Genomic DNA, 6,299 nt, shown 5'->3' on the forward strand with positions numbered 1-6,299 from the left:
TATTCTGACTTTAAACTCAGAATTCTAAGTTTTTTCTCAGAGATTAAGAAAAATATTTTGTTATAGTTGGTGGCCCTTCAGCGCCGTCGTAGTGTTTGTATAGAGAGAGAGAATCTTTATTATATAAGCGTAGAGCTTAGAAATGGTGTCAACAATAAGAACAAATCTGGAAATATACATAGATGTTTCAGAAAATATATATATTTCATCAGTCTTTTTCACAGAGGGTATAGAACTCTTCCATGTTGTAGATGGGATTATCTATCAGCCAGGTAAAGTAGTTTTTTTTCAATGTCTTTGCATTGCCGGTCTTGTCTTGATTGTTGTCGAAAGAAGATTGTAGAGCCTGGCTCCTGCGTAAGATGGCTTCTTCGCATATCTGGTAGTTCTGTGTAGGGGCAAATTGAAATTTGCAGCGTTCCTTGTGTAATGCAAGTGTATATTTGCATTTCTAGGAGTGCCTTGGTTGAGGGCAAAATTGACGACCTCAGAGATGTATATTTGGCGATTATAGTTGGAATTTTCAGCATTCTGAAGACATCCCTGCAGCTATCATCTTGCTGGAGGCCACAAAAAACTCTCACGGAACGCTTTTGCAATTTCAGGACACGGCTGGACAATGGACATTCTGCTTGGAAGAGTTCCCCCAAAGCACTATTCCATACCTGAAAAGCGTCTCAAAAAGTGCATGGTATGCTACACGTGTTGTGGCTGAAGAGGTTACTTTGTGGAGACGTCTCAACGCAAATAGCGATGAGCTGAGCCGCTGGCAAAGGGAATTGATGTGGGCATTCCAACGAAGGTCGTTATCTAGAATGAGTCCAAGATGTTTGGTGGTGTCCGCCACTTGGATATAGTTGGAGGACTTGAAACGGCATCTTTGAATTTCCCAAAGAAGAGTTGCTGAGTTTTACTCTCGTTGAAGACTAAGTCGTTATTTGCGCAGTAATCCATAGCTTGATTGATTGCGATGAAGTTGTCGACATCCAGACACTCAGGATGCTCCCTGCTGGTCAAGAGAACAGAGTCATCTGCAAAAATGACTGTGTGGCAGTGGGGCTCCATAACTGAAGGTAGATCGGCAGCAATTCGGAATACAGTTCTTTAATAACCATAGTATTTTTATATGAAATGTTGATACCAAACTCCATTGTTATACAAACGAAAATTATTGGCATTTTCAATCGTATCTATCCCAATGAAATAGCTCAGTTTGGCCAACCACGTTACACTTAATTAAGAGTTTAAACAATTTATTTCAAATAGCTTCGTCAGAGATTCAAAGGGAGACCAGTCTAACCAGGCCGCGGAGTTAAAGGTGGCCGTGATTCAGCCATATTTTGTAAGGTAATTAACTAACCACGGCCACCTTTAACTACAGGCCGCGGCCTGGTAGAATTGGCAACGTCGCAAGTGGCCGTTGTTTAGTGACAGACGTCCCATATAAGATAACATATCAGACAGGTGACATCAGCTTATTAATTATTCGCACTTTATTGATTTAAATTTATGAACATAAATTTATTAAAATATTGAAGAAAAAAACATACAGAATGAAAAACCGAAACAATATGAATAAGTGGAGTAAATATTGTCATAGTCCAGTAACCAAGCTTAAGGGGAGATGCCCACTTTTTAGATTTAATGCATTTTATATGGGTAAACATCGTGTTGCTTAGGTACCATTTAAGAAAGAACCCTTTTAGCTATGCATATCAAATTTTAACTACTTATTTGTATTGACATTTAAGACAAACTGTACTAATTTAAATATGTTCTACCGAAAAAATCATATTTTATCAAAATTTTTAAAATATATAATTTTTTCACTATTTTACAAATATTAATTAATTTTATTGTTAATGTTTTTTTAGACATAGAAGCAAACTTTTAGTACACTTTGTGGGCCATGATGTCCTAAGTAACAGAAAAAAATTTGAAGTCAGTGGTACTTATAGTAGTCTGGAAAATGGTACCTAAACATTAAAAAACACAGTTTCGGAAAAACTCATTTAAAGTCAAGCCTAGGCCTACCCTATGCCACATTATTCCTCATCACAAACAGCACTATTATTATATACACATATGTTATGAAGAAAGAAAAACAAACAAAAAAAGATTTTTGTTGACTATTCAACCTAGCAACAACATTTATTCAGTGCAACCATTCAACAAAATTAAATTTCTAACATAAATTTAGTTGACGCTAATTCAGCCCATTGTGACTAAAACCGAGTGTGTAGTACTATTTATATAATTTTTTATGATTGTTAGACTGTAGTAAATATATTAAAATTATATATTTTCTGAATCAGGAAAAGATGAAGAATTTTTCAATTCAATAAACAAAAAATTAATTTTTTGACCGAAAAACTGGGCATCTCCCCTTAAGTAAATACACAAATACCATTAGCTGCTTCCAAACAGCTGTTACTACTTGCGACGTTGCCACTCCTAAGGCCGCGGCCTGGAGCTAAAGGCGGCCGTGTAACTAACACGAAGTTTTAGATAATGATCTGAGCTATGACGTGAGTTACGTAACACAGATTATGTAAACTTAACGTAGGGCCTATGTTATTTTAGAGTAAGCAGATCAAAATAGTTGAAATCAACCTTATTTAAACAGACTAATAATAATTTATAATCAGTAATTAAATAATAATAATCAAAACGGCTAATGTGAGTGTTTAATGTTTGCTTTGGGAAAAATACTCAGAAGTATTTAAATTTTAAACAATTAATTAATTAAATTATTAAATTAATTAATTAAATTATTAAATTAAATTATTAAATTAATTAATTAAATTATAAATTAATTAATTAAATTATTAAAATAATTAATTAAATCAAATTAATTAAATTACATTATACAAGAATGTGTATTATTGATGGTAAAATTCTTCGTAGTGTTTGAGAACTGTCTGATGCACTACTGTATTGTTCAACATTACGTCTTAAAATCAAAGGGATTCCATTAATCTGTAGTTTTATGTATAAACTAGCAACAGAGCCCGTTGTAGTTAAATACAACGGTCCCTAGAAAGTACAGTAGTACATAATATATGCCCTTGTAAGTACCTGAACATTTTTTAAAGAATGAAATTGTTTAGAAAATAAACTGATTTTCTAAAAGAGTAAAATAATGAAAAACAAATAAAATTTTACAAAAATATTTTATTTACAGTATTTCTTTGTAAACAACATTCTTTGTAAAGACTTCATCTGATTGTTTTAATAATCTTCCTTGTTCTTTGCCAGGGATAATTTTAATTTTTATGTCTTCAAACCTTTCAACCCTTGATATTGCAACATACAATTGTCCATGGCTGAATACTGGTGCTGGAAGGTATATCCCAACCCAACTTTATCCAATGTCTGGCCTTGCGCTATGTTTATTGTAATAGCAAACGCTAATTTTAAAGGGAATTGCCGTCTTTTTAAAACAAATGGTAAATCTGTGTCCGTCTGTGCTAAGTCAATCCTTGGAATGAATACAATTTCACGTGCTGCTGATCCAGTTAAAACCTCTGCAATTATTAAATTGGGCTTCTATTAACTATTAAAATTGGGAACTATTAAAAGTTCTTTAACAATTAATTGTGTGCCATTACATAACCCCCGATTTGTGTTAAGATTTCGTAGCAACATTATTACAGCTCCAATTTTTAAATTTAATTTGTGTATTGGCATTCCCAATACACAAATTAAGGAGGTTGAGGAAGTTGCATCATCTCTGAGTGAAGTGTTGGTCAGACTATATTGTTCTGTTTCTTTTTCATTTTCTGGGTCTCCATCCTTTTGATTGCTTGATAAACACTCTTTTACCCCTTGGAGTAAATCTTTATCTATACTATAATTTGGTTTCTTCAATTTATTTTTATGAGCTGTTGATTCACGTCTGCCAGAACATGTTTTACTTTTTCTATTTTTTGATGCACGGCCACGTTTTGATTTTGGTAAGATTATATCCTCTTGATTCTCAGGCATACTATTGTTCTATTAAAACATCGTAATGCCCAGCATCCACATTTCCTGAGAATCGTAGTTTATAGATCGTTGTGCCTTCACCAACCGTTACAAAATCATCCAATTTCTCAGCATATATTTTAAATTGGCAGTAAAAAACTCTTGCTGCAGCTTCGATTTTGACATTACCGGCGTATTCCCCATCTTTGGTCATCAAATTTCTGTATTCCGTCGCGTTTTTTACTTCTAGTCTATATGTCTTATCCCCTACGATCAAAGGACAATAGTAGTCCCAGTTATTGACGACTTCATCAACTACCGTGGATCGTATATCACTGTATCTGGATTGAGATTTATGGCATAAAAATGAGACACCAACCATGTAGTGAAGAGTAAAGTTATTCATTTTTCAACTAATGTAAAATATTTAGTTTATAATTAACAGTTCAAAATAACGAATATTAAATACTATTTTAAACTGTGAATTATAAATTAAATTTGAATAATTTATAATTGACAGTTTAAAATTATTATTTTTGGTTATGAAATCCATACATCACTTAACTTACCAATACTTATTAATGGTACAGATTAAAAACATCACTTTAGAAACACACTTTACGGACCTCAACCACCAATTCAAATAGTAAACAACTAAATGTAAACAAAGAAAAATCAAGGAAATAACAATAAAACAATCAGCTGTTAAACTATAGGTTAATACATGTGTTCCATATGATCAGATGATGCATACTGGCTAACCCATTATTACTACCATAAAGATTTTTAGATTATTCATACCGACAAACGTATTACTACCATAAATAAATAAAACTCAAACTTTACTAATTATTTGGAAATCTACACAGATTTTATTGACCTATTAATTAATAAAATCGGTCCAGTAGAACTGTAGATTTAGTTGTAAAAAGTTAACAAAAATCTCTCTAATTCAATATTTTCTCACCACAATAAATTAGGAGGTTGCTAAGCTTTTTTGCAAATAACTTTTAAATGGTGAGGAAATCGACCAAAGTGGAAGGTGATATTCTGAAAGAGAATAAAATTTTCTACAAAGTACTCTTCGGCGTTTTTTGAAAATATTCAAAAAAGGCAACCTAAAGTTAACTATAAATTGAAATTTTAAAATATTAACTATAAAAAAAACAGTTTTTAATGTATTTTTGCTTTTTATTCTTTATTCACCACAAATATTTAATAAAATCTAACTTTCATAATTATTTGCAAATCTACACAAATTAGGCTTTCAAACAATACATTAGTTAACAAAATCGGTCCAGTAGAAGTCTAGATTTAGTTGTACAAAGTTTAACAAAAATATCCCTAATTCAGTATTTTTAACAACTAAAAATTTGGAGGTCACTTATCTAATTTGACAATAACTTTTAAATGGTGAGTAAATCGTAGAAAATGCACTTGATATTCTGAAAGAAGATAAAATTTCCTACAAATACCTTCTGTGTATTTCTTGAAATTATTTAATAAAGGCAGCCAAAAGCTAGCTACAAAAATAAACTTGAAAATAAAAACCTGAAAAAACAGTTTTTAATGTATTTTTGTTATTTTTATTTTTCCACCACAAATATTAAATAAAATCATCTTTTCATAATTATTTGCAAATCTACATGAGTAAGGCTTTCCAATGACTCATTAATTAACAAAATCGGTCCGGTAGAAGTCTAGATTTAGTTGTACAAAGTTTAACAAAAATATCCCAAACTCAATATTTTCTCATTATTATAAATTCGGAGGCTGCTTAGCTTTTTTGCAAATAACTTTTTAATGGTGAGGAAATCGACCAAAGTGGAAGGTGATATTCTGAAAGAGAATAAAATTTCCTACAAATTGATACCATACACTTCTTGGAAACACTAAAAAAGGCAGCTAAAAGTCGCACCCAAATAAAAAGTGTGAAAAACACAGTTTTCAGTGTATTTCTTATGGAAAACATGTTTTTTTGAAAATTTTCACCATATACCATAATAAAAACAAACTTTCATAATTATTTGCAAATCTACACGACCTAAGCTTTCCAACGACCCATTAATTAATAAAATCGGTCCAGTAGAACTCTAGATTTAGTTGTACAAAGATTTTTAAAACTGAATTATATATAGAATAGATATAAGTACGTTTATATTTATGTACCCATAAACGAATGGGTTTTCCTCTTTGTTCGTATCTAATCGGTTGATTTAGTAGTCAAGTAAGCACTTAAGCCATTTACTTGTCGATGAAATAATTGTAATTCTATGAAAACCCCTCTTTACCAACTAATTAAAAAGTTGATAAAATGTCTTTAATCAATTTGA

Source organism: Macrosteles quadrilineatus, unplaced genomic scaffold, assembly GCF_028750875.1.
Source record: "Macrosteles quadrilineatus isolate MER2022 unplaced genomic scaffold, UCM_ALF_1.0 Scaffold_2__2_contigs__length_208266976, whole genome shotgun sequence".
Lineage (NCBI taxonomy): Eukaryota > Metazoa > Arthropoda > Insecta > Hemiptera > Cicadellidae > Macrosteles > Macrosteles quadrilineatus.